This window comes from Heloderma suspectum, chromosome 4 (genome assembly GCF_057233095.1).
Source record: "Heloderma suspectum isolate Gila_16-S chromosome 4, 16-S_ref, whole genome shotgun sequence".
Classification (NCBI taxonomy): domain Eukaryota; kingdom Metazoa; phylum Chordata; class Lepidosauria; order Squamata; family Helodermatidae; genus Heloderma; species Heloderma suspectum.
In genome coordinates, this window is record NC_139461.1 from 12,327,463 (window position 1) to 12,347,044 (window position 19,582).

At 40.6% G+C, this 19,582-nt stretch overlaps 1 protein-coding gene across 30 annotated transcripts in view; it reads left to right on the top strand.

Moving 5' to 3' along the window:
• The window catches only part of PTK2 (protein tyrosine kinase 2), a 332,755-nt gene that overhangs the window by 22,557 nt on the left and 290,616 nt on the right, over nucleotides 1-19,582 (top strand). For 14 of the 30 annotated variants that reach the window (XM_084848676.1, XM_084848682.1, XM_084848663.1 and 11 more), the window contains exon 2: nucleotides 3,996-4,058. The exons of 13 other annotated variants lie outside the window; for them this stretch is intronic. The gene's annotated coding sequence lies outside the window, so the exon portion shown is untranslated. Of the gene's footprint in view, nucleotides 1-3,995; nucleotides 4,059-9,102; nucleotides 9,170-19,582 lie in introns of those variants that run through there. 3 more of the 30 variants (XM_084848678.1, XM_084848671.1, XM_084848665.1) reach the window with 2 other exon arrangements.

Below are 19,582 nucleotides of genomic sequence, written 5' to 3' on the forward strand. Positions count from 1 at the left end.
ACGTGGAGGCAGTGACAGACTTTGTCTTTCTAGGCGCAAAGATTACTGCAGATGCTGACTGCTGCCAGGAAATCAGAAGACGTTTACTTTTTGGGAGGAGAGCAATGACAAATCTTGATAAAATAGTTAAGAGCAGAGACATCACACTCACAACAAAGATCTGCATAGCTAAAGCAGTGGTATTCCCCGTAGTAAGCTATGGCTGCGAGAGCTGGACCATAAGGAAGGCTGAGCGAAGGAAGATAGATGCGTTTGAACTGTGGTGCTGGAGGAAAATTCTGAGAGTGCCTTGGACTGCAAGAAGATCCAACCAGTCCATCCTCCAGGAAATAAAGCCAGACTGCTCACTTGAGGGAAGGATCTTAAAGGCAAAACTGAAGTACTTTGGCCACATCATGATAAGACAGGATACCCTGGAGAAGATGCTGATGCTAGGGAAAGTGGAAGGCCAAAGGAAGAGGGGCCGACCAAGGGCAAGGTGGATGGATGAGATTCTGGAGGTGATGGGCTCGACCTTGGGGGAGCTGGGGGTGGCAACGGCCGACAGGAAGCTCTGGCGTCCATGAAGTCATGAAGAGTCGGAAGTGACTGACTGAATAAACAACAACAAAATAAAACTGCCAATATCATACTGCCCCTATACAAATCTATGGTGAGGCCACACTTGGAATACTGTGTTCCATTCTGGTCACCACTCCTAAAAAGGGGATATTGTAAAGCTGGAAAAAGTGCAGAAAGGGGCAACTAAAATGGTCGAGGGGCTGGAGCATCTCCCCTATGAGAGAGAAGGTTACAATAGCTGGGATTGTTTAGCTTGGAAAAAAGGAGAGTAAAGGAAGACATGATAGATGTCTACAGAATTATACATGGTGTGGAGAAAGAGGCTAGGGAGACATTTTTCTCCCTCTCTCAAGATACTAGAACCCGGGGTCATCCTATAAAGCTGATTGGTGGGAGATTCAGGACAGATAAAAGGAAGTACTTCTTCACACAGCGCATAGTCAAACTATGGAATTTGCTGCCACAGGATGTAGTGATGGCTACCAATTTGGACGGCTTTAAAAGGGGGTTGGACAAATTTCTAGAGGAAAAGGCTATCAATGGCTACTAGACCTGATGTCTATGTGCTACCTCCAGTACCAGAGGCAGTGAGCCTATGTACACCAGTTGCTGAGGAACATGGGTTGAAGGGTGCTGTTGCACTCATGCCTTGCTTGTGGGTTCCTGGTCGACATCTGGTTGACCACTGTGTGAACAGAATGCTGGACTAGATGGACTCTTGGTCTGATCCATCATGGCTCTTATCTTCTTATGTACATTTTTGTAGGATCGTGCTTGTCTTACTGGAAGCAATAATTTGTTTTGTCTCATGTCTTCCATTCTGTAACTTATCTATCTTTTGACAAACTGTCAGGTCATGTTATTCCCACATGAGTGCAGTGCACATTGGTATCAATTTCCCTTTATTAGCTTCACAACAAATCCCCAAATTGCTTTTTGAAGTTGGAAATGTAGAAGGCCAGTAGGGTCATTTCTGCATGGGCAGCTACTGAAAGGGAAGTTCAGAAAAACCAGCAATGTGTACAAATATTGCACAACCATTCCTCTGGATGGTTCCAGGTAGTGAAGGGTTTATTTACAGTCATGACTTAGACTCTGCAATTAGTGCATCTCCATTAACAGAAGTATCCAGAGCACTGTCTGGTCCATTTGTATTGCATGAGTTCCAGTTGCTGAGGCCTAAGGATGCAGACAAAGTCCTTGGAGAACTTCGACCAATGAGTTGCATACTTAGTCCTTGCCTGTCTTGGCTTGTTACATCTATTAAGGAGGGAATGGTTAGTTGAGTCCAGGAGGTTATAAATTCCTTCTTGAGAGAAAGTTACCAGCCTCTTTGAAAGAGGCAGTAAGGCTGCTCCATAAGAAATCTAACTTAGACCGAGAAGTGGAGGACAACTATAGGCTAGTCACTAACATCCCCTTCTTATTATTTATTTATTTATTTATTTATTTCTATACCGCCCAATAGCCGAAGCTCTCTGGGCGGTTCACAAAAACTAAAACCAAACAACACACAATAAAACAATTTAAAATATATAGAACATTAAAACCACAATATAACAATACAACCACAATAAAACCTAGCAGCAGTACAGGAGTTTAAAATACAGATTTAAAACAGCAAAGATAAAAATTTAGAAAGCTAAAATGCCTGGGAAAATAAAAAGGTCTTCACCTGGCGCCGAAAGGAGCAAGAAGAATCACTCGAGGGAGTGATTGCTGACCAAAACCAGACATTCTTGGATGAAATTGATTTTTTAGGTCCATTTCAGTCAGGCTTTAGACCTAGTTTTTGGACAGAGACTGCCTTAGTTGCCCTTTGGGATGACCTTTGCTGAGAGAGAGATGGAGTGCAACCCTATTGGTTCTCCGAGACCTGTCTGTGACTTTTGATACCATCGACCATGGTATTATTATGAATTGGCTGTCTGAGTTGGGGACAGTGCATTAGTTGATCCGACCCTACTTAGACAGCCATTTGCAGAAGGTGGTGCTGGAAGATTGCTGCTCTGCTCTGTGGCAACTACATCATGGGGTTCTGCAGGGCTAATTAACATCTACATGAAACTGCTGGGAGAGGTTATCTGTGGATGTGGACTGAGGTGTCATCAGTATGCAGGTGGTACCCAGCTTTACCGCTACTTTCATCTAACTTAGGTGAGGCAATGGAAGTCCTGCATCAGTTCCTTAGCAGGGTAATGGACTGGATGAGGGTCAATAAAGTGAAGGTCAGTGCAGACAAGATGGAGTTATTGTTGGTGGGTGGTTTATTTACCTAGTTGAGTGATGTTCAAGCTGTTCTGGAGATGAACAGAAGGATCAGGTGCACAGCTGAGGAGTCATTGTCACTTGGGCACAGATGGTCTTGGTGGCTAGGAGAAGTTTTTATCAGCTTAGGCTTTTTGTAGTGCTAAAACCTCCAGCTTTTTTCTCGCCAGCAAATTCAGGGGTGGCAGGGACCACATGTGGTCCACAGGCTGCATGTTGCCTTTCCCTGATCTCAAGGAACATCTCCCATATGTACCTGCTGTTAGGTCATGTTCAGAGGCCCTCTTCTGTGCCCCCACTAAAGGTAGGTGAGTAGCTAGAAGAGAAGAGGACCTTTTCAGTTGTCACACTGTGCTTATGGAATGCTCTCCCCAAGGAGGCTTGCCTCGAACCAACACAGTTATCTTTTTGGTGCCAGGCAAAGACATTCCTCTTTTGCCAGTGCTTTAGATTTTAGATCCTAAGTTTTATAGTTTAAGAATTTTTTAAGAGCCCGTATAGCTCAAATGGCTGCTTTTATATATTTTATGTTGTATTTTTATATCCCATGCTGATGTTGTCTTATTGTATTTTTAAAAATTCTTTTAGTATCATGTAATCTGCTCAGCGAATCTTTTTTTATTGAGTAGACTAAAAATATTAACACATAATAAATAAAAGTTTTAGTGCCATGAGGTCTGAAACAGTAACATAATTAAAAACAGTAAAAAGCCAAACAAATAGATACAATAAATGCATGGGGTGGTCATGGTGGTGGACAATCCTGACTTCTAATGACTCGTATAATCAACAAATTGGGAGATCAGAGCTGTTCAGGGGTTCTTGAGAGGGCAGCCTCTGAGGAAGAAGCTGACATTTGGGGTGTTCTTGTACTAATCTGAAATGTATATCTCTTTTATTTTGTTCTTCCTTCAGGGGGCTGTAGCTCAACATGTGTACAATTACTCGCTCTGCAGCCTGTTTATCTCAGAAAGTACAGAAATGCACTCCTGGTGAAATGTTGCTTTGCCTTTAGACTCATTGTCTCTGCTATTTTCAATAGCTATTCATCAGTCATTTGCAAAACTGATGATGCCATAGTCTTTCCCCCCCTTAAGTTTGTTGCATTTCACTCTGCATAGTGTGTGTCAAAGAAGATACCTGATCAATTTTAATTATTATTGCAGGTTTCAAGACCCATCTTATTCCTAGAAAGCACCTAATGCTGTGAGCTGGAAAATATTTTCAAGGTAGATATTCTGCTTTTGTTTGTTTCCCCATTGGTTTTTTATGAATATTAGATAAAACAGCCATAAATAGCATACTTCAAGGCATGTGTGTGAATTGAGAACCCTCAAAATCAATATAGTGCATGCATCTATTTCCAACTACAGTTTTTGAAAATGTAGGTTGTAATGAAAGAAGTGCACAACACAACAGCGGTACAATATAGTTGTACATGATAGCCCATTTGGAAAAATGAGTTGAAACCTGTGGTGTGGTATAAAAAGCATAGAATTCAGAATGCATCTGCACTCTAAATGTTGTGCAGTGTTAACAAAGGTAGTTTATGTACTAATTTTATTGCTGTGGCTTAAGGATTTTAGATATTGCACAGTTTTTCATATCTGTTTCAAGAGACTTCCGCAAAAGCTTGCCTTTGCCATGTATGGAGATTGGGATTGCCAACATTTATACTCTCAGCTGCCTTTTGAATCTGAAGGATCAACACTTCAAGATCAGACAACTGTGGAACTGTATCTCTTAACCCACAGCATTCACAGTGTGGTTGCTCATTATCATCTACTTTGTTGCTGTGCCAAAACTGACATTGTGATTGTTTTATTTTCTTTATTTAAAATTACTTTTAGGTAACTTTTAATGGTGGAATTGCATCACATTGTGAGTGATGAGTAAACTCTAACCATTTGTCTTGGTTCCATATGCACAGACTGCACAGCTAGATACTGTGTAGAATTGAAATAACTTGCTGCTAGTGAAGTAAAGTTGCAATTTCCCTATTGTTAACTACTATTACTCTCTGAAGTGTGAGACAGTTTAGTTCACTCCCATTAAATCTGAAGCATGCACTTAAGCTGCCTGCAGGGCTACATGTTTGCTGCAGTTCCATTATTACAGGTGTAGGCAATGTGGTGCCCATGGGCAACAGTGTGCCCTCCATCACCTTTCTTTGCACCTGCAGAGGTGCCCTATCCCTCCTACTTTTTTTTTTCTTTTCTATAAGGACAAAATTACATACTGGCATTTCGCTGTGCACACTGTGAGATTGCTTCAAAGCAAAGTGGGATCGATTCAGAGCCGAGCCAAGTGAGAGCCCGTAGTTGCTCACATCTTCTTTTCCATGAATGCCTCTGGGCCAACTGTGGGACTCAGAGATGTACTTAGGAAATGAAGATGGCAGATGGCTGTAGGCAGATGTTTTCAGCTGCAGCACCCCCATTTTGTGGCAATGATTATTGCTTTGCCTAAGGGCAGAAACTGAGTACTATAAGTTGTATCCACTGTAAGTCTAACTTAAGTCCCATTCATTTCAGTGGGTCTACTCTACATAGGACTACAGTTAAAGTGCTTTTAAAATAGTTCAGGTTTCTCCCAAGAAGCTATAGGAAATGCAGTTTTGTATGGGTGCTGACAATGCAGGGCTGGCCCTATTATTAGGAAGAGTGAGGTGGCTGATTGGCTATACCCCTTTCCCTGTACTTTTATGCAGCCATCAGTCTCTCAGTAGATTCAGTGCTGTTGGTTTTCAGTTTTTATTTCTTTTAAAATATAGTTTTAGCCTTTTGGTTTCAGAAGAAAATAGCAGCAGTTCTGTTCAAGAACAAGCAATCTTGTGATAATGTCCAATTTATTATGGTTTCCAATCTTGTGCTCATCTAATTGCCTTGAACGAGAGGGTTGGGGTATATTCTAGTGGAATGGAAGGCTCAGGTGAGGAGAAGGGAATTGTTGGCAAATGTAACCTGCCAGGAATTATTTTCTGAAAACCTAGAATAAACCAAGGCGTGAGCCAAAAAGGTATGGGAGATGTGGGGATGGGAGTGAGGAAGAGCAGTTGCAAGAATGTCTTAACTGCTTTGAGACTTGCATTATTAAATGCCAAAATTTTCATGAGGAATTTTATATGGAAAATGATTCTCTTGATGGCCGTATATTTTAGAGAACAAACCCTAGATCATTTGTCTTGGTTTGGATTTCCAAAACTAGGTATGTCAGATACATGTAGTGATTTCTGCTTTGCTGGTAGCGTGTTGTTGAAGAGAACACATATGAAAAGCCTATTGGAGCATGCCTTGGCTCTTATGCATCCTTGTTTTCTCTTTTTCTAAATTGTGGACCTGGGAACGTGTCCCCAGCTCTTAGGCTTTTGTGCTACTTTGTGCCCAGATTCAGTTTATGGCAGCCTGGTGACCCACCCACAAAGGTTTTATGACTCATTGGATTGTCATTTTCTGCTGTTTGAAAACTGCTGAATTACATTTTCAACTTTTATGAACCTCAGAAAATAATGACTCAGAAACTAATTTCCATTGAAACATTGATTTTAGTCTGTCATTTGTACTTAACACAATTCACATGTAGATACTTTTGTTCTGTTTCATTTGAGATTACTTTTGGAGAGCACCCAAAACATGTCATGATGTCGTCTAGAAATGTGCTTTATTTGGGCTTCTCTGTGAACTGCAGCCTCCTGTTCTCTTAAATACGCCACATGTAACAGATTAAGTGAGTCATCAGCCAACTGTGTAGTCATTAGTTTGTTGGGTAAATAACATGCAGAATGCAGTGCAGCATCTTCTTGGATTTAACTTTGTTACAAAATTCCCATTGTAGGTTCTGTTCATGACCGTAGTGTTAAAATTTAGAAAAGCAAGTACAAATATCCCCCCACCCTCAAGCTAAGTAGCATTTTCTTTTCTTTTTTTAAGTGTGCATGTCAACAGTTTTCTAACCATACAGGCACACACTGTTTTAACATTATTTGGATGACCCATTAAACGATGACCTTGCAGCATGATCCTTTTGTAAGCTTGCTTGGAAGAAAGGCATACTTTATGCAGTGGGGCTTATGTATGGATAGGTTTGCAGCCTTAAAGATAGAGATACAGGTACATTAAGGCTGCGCATCCTTTGAACAGGACTGTATTCTTGAGAGGTTCTAATATTCTTGACTTTTGATATTGATTGATTTAAAGAATTTTAAAGCTGCTTTTTAGGGCTTCATTCTCATGGAGGGATGTAGAAAAAGCAGTAAGGCAAGATAGAAAGACGTTGTAGACACATCAGACAGACATACAGATTACTTTGCGAAAACTGCTCAGGCACACAAGCAATTTATCGTCTTTGTTAAAGGTAGCATTGAAAAGGAAAATTTTCACAGCTGAACTAAATGTCTGCATTGAAGGGGCAAGATGCAAGTCAATTGGAAGGGAATACTGTGGTTTTGGAGCCATCACTGAGAGACCTTGCCTCTTCTGCATGCCGCCCTGTCCAATCTTAACAACGGGCACTGAAGAAGAACCCCCAAAGTTCTGTTGTACAGGCAGGATTATACAAGTGAAGGTGGACCTGGTTCCAACCCATTCAGGGCTTTAAAGATTGAGACCAGTACTTTTAATTGGGCCTGGAAGCTTACTGGCAGTTGGTGAAAAATTGGGAATCTGGTTAGACTTTCTGCCCACCCTCCCCCAGCATCTGGGCAGCTGCATTATGTACCAGCTGCAGATTATATATTGTCTGGACGCCATGTAAAGTGCATTGTAGTAGTCCACTTTGGATGTAACTAGTGCAGGTAACCTCCAGATAGCATACAAACCAGAGCTTTTAAAAAGCACTCGTGCTATCTGCTTATCTCCAGACAGGACAATCACTGATGTCCTGATCACTTAACTGACTCTTTAACGTAGAATCCAAGTTGCGCCTGGGAGATGTTTCACATTTCAATTAGTCATTATTGCTTTGGATGATCTTAAACAAGGTCCAATCCCTAAATGTTCCTATATGTCAAATCAGGTCCAGTCCCTAAATGTTCCTATATGTCAAATCAGTTACCGTGGGGTGGGACTCTTTAGGATGAATGAGAGGAGAGATGAATAGCTTTTTGTGCACTTACTGCATGTGATAAATTGTTGAGCTCAAGTGTCTTACTGTGGAGTAGAACTTGCAAAGATAATTCTGCTTTGTGCTATTTTGATGCATGTAAATCAACACTGGAAAAATATACCACCTTGCTACTTGCAAGTATTGAGGTGTAAATTGAGTGCTGAGAAGAAGGGGATCTTGTAGAAAGGTTGGTAGGACTGGAGAGATATTCAGCTGAAGCCACACCTTGGAAGTCTGCCAGTCATCCATTGGCACAACAGGTTTGTGCAGTGAGAGGTGAGGCTTTCTAGAAAGTGGACAGAACGACTTGCAGAGGCATTAATTATTAATGTAATCACAACAGTAATCATCACCCTTTGGATGTTGTATGGTGGGATGCTATCAGTTGTGAGCAGTGCTGCACCTTATGGAGTCACTGGCTGCATGTGGATGTTCATGTGCAGTTCCAAAAACCATGGTTTATGAAATTGTAGATGAGTGCCATGACCATATGCTCCTTGGCCCTTCCCTTCTCTTGTGTGCCAGTATGGCGTGGAGATCCTGGCCTGTATAAAGCTATAGTTCCTGTTAGGTCTGAACTGGGGTACTCTGTCTAAATGTCGGTTAACAAACCAGGATAATAAGCCAAGGGGAGGGGTAAGGGAGAGAGCATCAGCTGTTGGGCAGTATATACATGTAATAATTTTTTTTTTAAACCATGGACAAATGTCCACAGATGGCTATTGTATCTTGCCTTGAGCATTTTCCTGGGCCCCTTTCCCTCACTTCACACAAATGCCTTGAGCATGTTATGCTATGTTCGAAGGACGAATTAAGATGAATTGTTAAACTATTTGAAGAGCAAGGCTGAGGTCCAGATTATACTATCTCTATCATGATGCAGTATCTTGACACAGCTTTTGTATGGTTGTGTATCCCTGCCACCATCATAACATTAACACCACCCCATTTATTTTTGCATCTACCATGAAAGTTGCCCTTTGATGTTGCAGCCGTTGGGTGATGAAAATCGATGAGTGTACAGGGCCCGTGTCTGCTATTCCAGAATGCTGTAGCTTAATGTATTCTAATTTCTATCTGCTGTAGCCTTCTTAATATGTACCAACATAAAGCAGAAAACCCAGCATCACCGGTGTATCTTGTTTTGATTTTGCAACTTTCTAATTGCAGGGGGCTGAACCTAAAACTAAGCCGAGCTACCTTGACAAAAATTGGCACGAAAATTCTTCCTGTTGAGGTTTGTGAGGAATAAAGTTAAAGGAAGAAATATCCTAAACTATGAAGTATAGCTCTTGTTTCATGGTACTTTCTTGTTCTAGCTTTTGCAACTTTCCCAGCAGAGCAACACCCTTCTTTAAAATAGTTGGGCTCAGCTGTATCCATTGAGCTCCAATTTGGTAGTGACTGTTAAAGCCTTAGTTGGGAATTAACTCTTCATGTCCTAAGCATTTGCGTGACAAATAGCAACAATAAAAGTTGGCTTATTTCCAGACTGTTCTTGGCAGCCACAATGTGTAGAGACTTGCTTATTGAAAAACCTATAGAATTGAATGGTGAGAGTTTGGTGATGTGAAACTTGGTGCAGGTTATGAAATTCCATGCCTGTATTATAAACCAGACGCCTGCAGAACTTGTGCAGGCCTGGTGTGAAATAGTGAAGCTCAAAATATTTCTTAGATAAATTATGTGGGTTCATCTGTGCATTCTTCCTCGTCCCATTAATGCATTAGGTGACTGATCCATATTCTTGGGTACTTCAGAATGCTTTAATAAGTAAGCCATCCCAGTTGACGATACAACAATTACATGAAAAGATCACAAGCTTTATAATTACCAGTTTGCATCTACCTGATCAGGATTTGACTGCATGTGCATTTGTTTAAATTGGTAAAACTTGAGAATTATTGGGAGAGGGGGGAACAAAAACAAAACCCAACCAGTTAGATGGAGGAGTTCTATAATTCTTAACAGAAGACACTGTTCATTTAGAAATATGGCTCATCTCTGAGATTGACCAACTTTGCATTAGATTTAGAATGCTTTGGACATACAGTAACATGGCCATGTGGTGGAGTTGAATGCACATTCATGAGTAAAACACTGAAGTAGTATGTTTCTACCCAAGTTGTAGAAAAGGGATCTAGTTTGACAAGAGAGATAGCTTGTAAAGCAAAGGAAGTATTAAGAAGGTGCTGTTATAAGTGTTCATGCGATTGTCTCGTCCTGATTTCCTCCCGCAATCCGAAGTAAGTGATACTAGTTTGAGCAGCGTATAAGGATATTGAACTAGGACCTGGTACTGTAGCAAAACTTACGCTAAAAGGTGTCTTGTTTCTCTCTGGCACAGTGTTCTTATTTTATTAGAGTGTTTAACCTCTTTCCATGGCTTGAGTACCAGAAATACATGCCCAAGGTTTAAAGCACTAGAGCAACAACCGAGCAGTTTCTAGGGATCCACATACTTGCTTTGCCCCATTTGGTTTCTGTTAACGTTCGTAGGTCATGTCTCTGCCCATTCTTTTAAACAGTCGTGGTCAAATTGTGCTTGTGCTTGAAAATACGTTTTTATTGTCAGTGCTGTTTCCTCTTTAGGAGACGGTCAAGGTTATTCTAGTGAACTTCTGATGTTCAGAAACAGCAGCAGCAAATGCCTGCTCGATGGAGTGTGCAAAGATGTGGGCAACAAGGGAGATTTGGCAGGTTCTACCCACAATCAACAACTGCAATTTCCAATTAGCAGGATTTGTTTGGATTTGTTTGTTTTTGAGAAAAGGCTTAGGTTGAAGCAGGAAAACGCTTACATCTTTGAACGGGTAGAATTTTCTGGATGGTAATACTGTACCTGCACAGATTCCCAGATTACACAGGGCATGTGTATTTTGTGCATGACTAGCAGTACCAATGTGAAGAAGAAATGTACCATAGACAAGGCCTTTATATAATTATTTTATGAAAATCCTGCACATAATACTGGGAAACTACACCATCTGTAGTAAATGTATATGTCTGTGTCCTCAGGCTTATCCGTCTGGATAGATTAGCTATTCAGTCTTGCCTTTGCTCTTGAGAAGAAAATAACTCCAAAGCTTTGTTCTATTGCATACTATGGTGTTCTGGGATCCCCTAGGTATGTCTTGTTGAAATATTCTACCAAGTGTCAACGGCTCTGACTTGGTAGGTAATAAACTGTTGACAGATTTTCAAGTGTAACATTGTGAATGGGGCTAACTTAAGAATGATATTTTTAAGAGTCTGGATTTAGCTTTGCAAGTACTATTAATGATAAGAGGGGTTTAGTTCCCTTCTGACTACTATTAGAAACAGAGGCAATATAACCACCTTAAAAATAATTTTAAAATAGGGCTCTTGTGAATAATGTACTTACCAGCCCTGCCAGTTGGAAATGCATACAGTGCTCCTTCCTTCCTTAACAGATGCTGCCACCCTCCTATTTACTCTGGCTTTCTGGGTAGAAAGGAAACTCCAAAATTATTAGTTCAATCTGGGAGGAGGGACTGCCTCTAGGAAAACTCCACAGTCTCCACTAAGCCAGTTTCAGCCCGCTTTCCACTTAGTTCCCCTTAGACCAGCACGTAGCATGTTGGCTTGCCGATCCATGGGCTAGGCAAAATATCTAGTCAACTTCTAAGTTTCCAAATAAAGGGTCATTAAAGTTTAAGGAAGTAGGAAAAACAAGAAAAGTAGCATAATATACCAGGTGGCCCAAAAGTAGGTATACAGTTGTTTAGAATGTTGATGGGAGGGGGAGAGAATGTGTGAGTAGAAGATGTGTGGGTGGAGTCAGAATGACAGTTGGGAAGAGTGAGTGACAGGGAGTGACACTTAAATCAGTTAAGTGTAGAGAGTGAGGGGAGTGAGGCCCGTAAGTAGGTATACAGTTGTTTAGTTGTTGTTTTTTTTTACTGATATTGTGAACGATGGCAGCGAACTTGAGTCAAGAACAAAGAAAGTGGATTCTAAAGCAGTACTGGAAGACTGAAAATGCTGAGTGGGTGCGCACAGTGTGGCAAGAAGCATCTGACACTCCTCCACCAACACGTGTGACAATTTATCGTCTTAGAGATAAATTTGAAGCAACAGGTGCTGTGGCTAATGCACTGAAATCTGGACATCCTAGGACATCTATGACAGAGGAAAATGAGATGAGAGTTGCTCTGACATTTGTGAACAGTCCGAAAAAGTCCACATGGTGTGCGTCTAAGCAGCTGTCCATACCTAGAACGTCCTTGCAACGCTTAATGTGTAAATTGAAATTGAAGCCGTACCATCCAAGACTGTTACATGGTCTTCTGGAGGATGACCCAGACCGTCGGTTGCAATTCTGTGAGATGATGCATAACCAAATCTCTAATGAGATTCTTGATAAGATCATCTGGTCAGATGAGGCATCTTTCAAGTTGTCAGGCCACGTGAAGAGGCATAACTGTGTGTATTGGGCAGATGAAAATTCTTTATACCTACTTTTGGGCCACTCTGTATAAGAAGGGAAATAGTTCTAAATAACCCTATCCTAGGCAGATTTATATACATCAGTAAGTAGCCTTACTTGTAGATGCAAGGTCTCCTCTAGGTGTGAGCTGGATGATATTTCATAGGAAATAGCTCAATTTTATCTTCCTGGAGTTGAGGGGGACAAGATTGACAGGTGGAGGGGGAATTCTCCAATCAGGAAGAATGGGCATCTGCAGGGGGCAGAGGAAGAGTGTGTGTGTGTGTGTGTGTGTGTGTGTATGCAAGACTACCATTTCTGGTATATCTAGGGATTGAGAAGCAGTGAGGAGGGGGAACCAGGTCTACTGAGCTGGCCTCTGAGAAACTTGTAAAGTAGATCTACCCTTCTGTTGCTAGGTAGACCTGGTATCCATAGGAGGTCTTTCTACCTGTGAAACTCTCCTTTAACCCCCTGCAGTGCTTAATTGCACTGCTGCTACAATCACCTTTTCTGCCCCTACTATATTGTGTACAGTTCTGGTCACTGCACCTAAAAAATACATTGTACAGCTGGAAAAAGTGCAGAAAAGGGCAACTAAAATGGTCAAGGGGCTGGATTACCTCCCCTATGAGGAAAGGTTACAACAGCGGGGATTGTTTTGCTTGGAAAAACACCGAGCAAGGGGAGACATGATAGAGTCGTACAAAATTATGCATAGTATGGAGAAAGTGGCTAGGGAGACATTTTTCTCCCTGTCATAATACTAGAAACCAGGGTCATCCCATGATTGGTGGGAGATTCAAGGCAGATAAAATGAAGTACCTCTTCACACAGCGCATAGTTAAACTATGGAATTCACTTCCACAAGATGTGGTGATGGCCACCAATTTGGATGGCTTTAAAAGGGGGTTAGACAAATTCCTGGAAGTGAAGGCTGTCAATGGCTACTAATCCTGATACATATGTGCTACCTCCAGTATCAGAGGCAGTATGCCTATGCACACCAGTTGCTGGGGAACATGGGCAAGAGGGTGCTGTTGCACTCGTGTCCTTGTGGATTTTTCGTCGAAAGCTGGTTGGCCACCGTGTGAACAAAATGCTGGACTAGATGGACCCTTGGTCTGATCCAGCAGGGCTCTTCTTATGTTCTTACATTCCCCCCCCCCAAAAAAAATATCAGGGCACTAGATACCAACAATGGACTACACTACAGGGTTCTCATACGGTGCTCTAACTCCCTCTGTCCCCCAGCAAAAAAGGTTTAACAAGACTGAGCTACTTTGCATGGCCAGTGTAACCTGCATGCTCTCAGCCCCCCCCCCCCCAATATTGGTATAATAATGATAGACTTTATCTGCATTGGCACTATTTCCAGAGTTGAGGGTGGGGGAAATAACTGTTTTTGGTATGAAATAAGAGTTAGATCATGAACTCCTTTCTTTTGCTTATAGGTAGACACAGTATTGCCCAAATCACAGGAATACTAAAATCCTGGTTTTCTGAATTGTTTTCTATGGGGCAGCAACCACTTCTGCACCAGGGAAGACTCCAAAAGTGGCTTAAAAATAAACTAGGAATTTCCTTCTCCAAACAGTGGCTATGTCAATTATTGCTATGACTTCATTCATTGGATAAAACATTGAAAGGTGGGAGCAGGCTAGTTTCTCATAAAATTATTAGGCAGACTAGTGCCTGCATATCTTCAAGAACTAGAGACATACTCTTAAAAAAAACAAACAAACACTGGGAATCTCAGGATTATGGGTCATCCAGGAGGGGGAACTGCCCCCTTGCCCCTCCCGGCAGATGCCCATGTCCGGAAGGCTGAAAGTTGTTTGAAGTAAATATCACATAGATAGGTAGAACCCAGGATGATGGCTGATTAACACTTGCCATCACAGTAAGGTAGGTGGGGGAAGGGAGATTTATTAATTAATTACATTTATATCCTGCCTTTCCCCCCAAAAATGCACTCTATTAGTGATAAATAAAATTTCCACTCTGACTGGCAGTGGCTCTGCAAGGTCTTAGGGCGAGGCATTTCCCAGCCCTGCTACTTGAGAATCTTTAACTGGAAATGCCAGGGATTGGAACAGAGACGTGCATTCAAGATACTTGCTGTATCACTGAGCTATGGCCACTCCCCTCTTCTCTCCCCCATCCCCGCCACAGTCTTTTATGTTACTATTTTAAGTTACTCTTAAGTCTTAGAAAAATAAGAACTGCAATACGAAGTCTGAACTGGGCCTTTTGGTTCTACTGCTGGGTTCACTTTACAGTTCCTGTCCTGCCTAACATTAACCAAGTCCTAAGGCACTTACAATAGAAATACAAACAAAAACATATTACCGTAGGAACTCCATTAATTCTAATTCCAAATAATTCCATTAAACTGACCACATCCACACATATATCCAAGAATAAGCACGCTAACTCAGCTAAAAGCAAATCTAAACAAAAAGATTTGGACTATGTTCGTAGAATCCCTGTAAGGTGAAGGTGTAGTGGAACTCCACAAGAGGCAGAAATAATTGCCAAAAAGATATGCTCTGAGTCCAAGACAACTTCATTCAATGGCTGGAAATACTGAAAACAAGACCATGAGATTGCAAAAGCTTATGAGGCTCATATGGGCAGATCAGAGATCAATTCTCTTCCTTTTTGAACAAAAAAGAGGTCACCCAATAATATGTTCTCAGGTTAGATGACCAGTAGTGTGACTTGATACAAGACAGGTTCATATGGGAAGGTTTTCAGCATTCTGTTATTAAAGTGGTGTTGTCTACCCTGAATGTGGGAGACAGGAGGGGAAGGGGAGCATAGCCTCAGGCTTCTCAATACTGATCCTTGTCCTGCATGACAAACTGGGAATTTAGCAAACTGTAGAGATTCAGTTTTATTTTTTCTCCGTTGTCTTCAAAAGGTAATCCCCTTTGGTACGGGCAGTAGGATTTCCGAAGAATAAGCAGTTTTATAATGAAAGGCTAACATGTTTCTCTAGTAATGGTTAAACCTTTTCTGGTTTCGCCCTATTCCCTCTTAATCATTAAAGGTGCGTAAATTGTTTTTGAAGCAAAGGTGTGTTTTGATTTTTGCCTACTATGAAATTTGAGAGCTCCTGAGTGTTTAGAGATTTGACAGAAGAGGCACAGAGCAGTAGACATAGCTGCAAGCACACTTATATCAAGGGAATTGTACGTAACTTTCAGTAAAGGACTTCGGACTCCACAAGGGCAAATGCAGGTTCTTGGATTTCTAAATTGTGCAAGCAATGGTATGTATTCATAGAATATTTGAGAGAATTTGGTGGATGGTTGGTTGATGGCTATACAATAATTCTGGAAAGCAAGTGGCTGCTGAATGTACAGAAGTTTTGGCTTTGTACAGACAGTAGTATGTTCTCCTAGTTTCATGTCTCATTGACCTCAAACATACAGTAATGTACAGAAATATGCTTAACATTAATGTTCTTATCTCAACATTTCCCTTTGGTAACAAAAGCTCTCCATATACTTGGAGGTGGTAAAGAGGACCATGCCTACTGTACCATGTTCATTTTTTTGTCCAAATGCAGTCTTCTTCAGCCTTGTTTTGATGGTTTTTGTAGCAACTGAAGTTGTAATCCTGGAAAAGCTGAAACCGACCCAAAGAGCATGACCAAAGCTGATGAGATAGAGGGGTGTATGTGTTCTGGTGTCACTACCATGGGCATCTGTTGTATAATGCCCATGAGATTAATGCTTCCCTGCCTATTCAAGTCCCTGGAACACTTTTTGAAGTTGCTTCGTACATTTCTTCTTAACATGTGGTAGGCGAACTTTTTATCTGCTTAAGCAATCCTGTGGTTGTTGTTTTTAAAGAAAAAAAAAGTACTGCTATGCTGCTTAGTCAGTCTTCCACTGTTGTGCCTTGCTGAATGAAGAAAGTGTTATTTTTTTAAAAAAAAACTACTTTTGACTAGTCTGTGCTTCCTCCTTCCTGAATTATGTTTGTGGATCAGAGCTAGTACTACAAAGAGGAAAGGTGGAAAATGATTGCATTATTTCACAGGAATAATCCAGTTGTCTGTTAACAGCCTCTATGTATAACAACTGAGTATATACCAAGGCTTACTTTGGCTACTCTTAGAACTTTGTTTTTAAAAACCACAGAGAAAAACGTACTTTGCAATCTATATATCTGCATTGCAGATACCTGTTTGTTGCTTAGAATTAAACTGAATCATTTAGAATCTATTGCTTGTATAGACACTATAATGTTGTATTTATTATAAATATATATCTCACACTTCAAAATTATTTTTCCTAGGACAGCTTATCAATAAAATACCAGCCATAAATATGACATTAAAACTACATAATAAATAAAAACAGCATAAAACCAGTTTCAGGAGAAATAAAACTATTACATGGTGAATGGAAATTAAAAATGGAATTAAATAGTTGAAACCTCTATAGTGCACTTCCAGGCAATATAAGGAACTGTATCTTGATAATTCATTTTATTTTTTATTTATTAATTAAATTTTTTAATTGCCCATCTGGCTGGCCACCTGGCGACTCTGGGCGATGTACAGCAGTACAAACAGTCTAAAACAGTAAAATTAAACATTAAAACATCATTTTCTAAAAATACCCTAACCCACCCCAAATGCCTGCCTGAACAACCAAGTTTTCGATGCGCGGCGAAAGTTCATTAAAGAGGGAGTTCCACAGAGTGGGGGCTACCACAGAGAAGCCCCTCTCCCTTGTCCTCACCAGCCTAGCTGTCCTGGCTGAAGGGACAGAGAGAAGGCCATCTGAGGCTGATCTTGTTGAGCGGCCTGTCTGGTGTTGCTGGAGACGCTCCTTGAGATATGCTGGGCTGGATATAGGGTTTTAAAGGTCAAAACCAACATCTTGAATTTGACCCGGAAAACAACTGGTAGCCTGTGCAATTTCTGAATGTATCTTTTGGATCAGCAATAAAGTGGTGAATCTGCTTTTGGAGTGGTTAGGGTTCTCCTCTGGGTGGCATTCTGAATGCTGTAAACAAGGTCAGGAGAAGGCACAATGGCTTTCTGACTATACTTGAGAAAGACAATCTTATTTGAACTAAAAAAAATGGGAATGAAAACATCTGTACGTTTGTCTTAACCTCTCCTCTTACTCCTTTCTCTGTACATGTGTTGAAAGGTGTAATCTTATTTTGCTTAACTGCATGAATTGCTTCTTGGACTAGGCTCACAGAAGACTGGCATTTGGAGTGGCTGGTTAGCAGATGGTTGGAATGTGTGTGAGCATGTCTGGTGGTCTACTTGCATTCTGAGTTTTTCTGTAAAGAGTTTTTTTCTTTTGCCAAAAAAGTGATCACAAGCAATTTGAAGTGAAAATTACTCCTTTCATAATTGTACCCTATCTGGGTGGTTCATATAAACACAATGGAATTATTGAGAGGTTATAGGCATTTTACCTTCAGGTTGGCAATCTCCTTCTAGTGAAGCAGAGGACATAATTTAAGTCAAGAGCATGGAAAAATTGCAGATTAAACTGAACCGTATGTACATCTTAATCTTTGGGATGGAGTTTATTACCTGCATATTCTAATAATATTACCAGCACAGAAAACAAATACCAGTACTTGAATATGGCAGAGCATGCCTTCAACTGAAGAAAAAAAATTAGGTGGTAGAGGTTGCCCATGAAAGCTTGTTCTACCATCTGCATAGTACTTGATTTAAATCTGGAGAATCTCTGCACAACTCTGTCAATGTATAAATACTCCCAACAGCATAGTGAAAGTACAGGAAGAATGGAGATATCCACCCGATATCTTCCTAAAACTCGTTGTACAATTGCACCACTTCCAACAAGTTCAAGAAGTATACAAAGAGAACTGTTTAAAGCTTGGCATGCAGGGATTGTTTGTTACAGACTGTTTATATTGCCAGACAGAACGGGTTAGAAGGCTTAACAATGCTTCTCATGGCTGAATGTTTCTTTTCAAATCAAAGCTTCTTCATTCTTGATTTATTCACCCTTTTTGATTCCATCATTTTCAGCTTTCAGCAGTGTAAAACATTAAGGAAAATATTTGTGTTTAACATCTTAAGGCAATATTATTGTCATCCGTGTTTTACGTCTTATATAACATGGAATCACTCTGCAAATTATCTAACCATGGCTTAATGTATAAATCAACAATATGCCATAACTAAGAGTAGTAAAACTGTTTTTAAAGCTCTTTTAAATTTGAAGCAAATTTTCTTACAACTGTGCAACTATAATTCATCATATTAAAATGTATTGGATGAATAATGCTGAATCTGTGCCAACATCCAAATGATTATAACTGATACTTATGTGTCATACAGGTGTGTTCATGAGCTATGTCACAGCCCTAAGCGTGCTTACCTGGAAGTAAGTCCGACTAAACTAAGAGGGACTGACTTCTGGGTAAATTTTATCTGATATAAAATCTTTTATTTGTTAAGAAGAACTGCTTGGCATTGGAGCAGCCATCTCCTCCAATATATGGCCATTGAGGACTGCGTATGGCATAGTGACTGCAAGTTACATTTCTATAGGGCTTCTGCCAAAAGACCACAAACTATGTCTTTTAAGGCATGGTAGATTCACAAAAAATTCAAGGTCTTGTGCCAGAAACACAAATGTCGCATATACCAGCTAGTCTTAATTTTTAACATCAGCATTTGGACACTCTTTCTTTGGCCATTCGGCATAGGTCCCGATACATAAATATGTGAACACTGTTCAGATGGTGGCAAGTCTACTGTGATAGCCACATTTTGCAAAATGCCTAAGTGAAGTGGAGGCATTTAAAGGCAACAAACCCTATATCAAATAAATTCCCAAATTTAAAAATCAAAACAGAGCTTATCCGTTCTTATTTCTTAAGAAATACTGAGTTTTGCTAAATTTTATATCTCTCTTTAAGATGCATATTTGATGTACCACATACCCTGTCAACCACTGAATAAATCCTGATGACTGCATAAGATCTAATGTCTGCCACCACTTACTAGTCCTGCCCAAAAGGCTAGCTATCAGGGCGTATTCACACATCACACTAAGCCACCCTGAGAAGAAGCCACTGTGGGTGGGTAGCCTGTGCCTTACTCCTGATAGATGATCACCTGCTTGGCAGCTTCCCATGGATTGTTTCTCCTTCAGCCCTCCACCTTGCTGCTGGCATGTA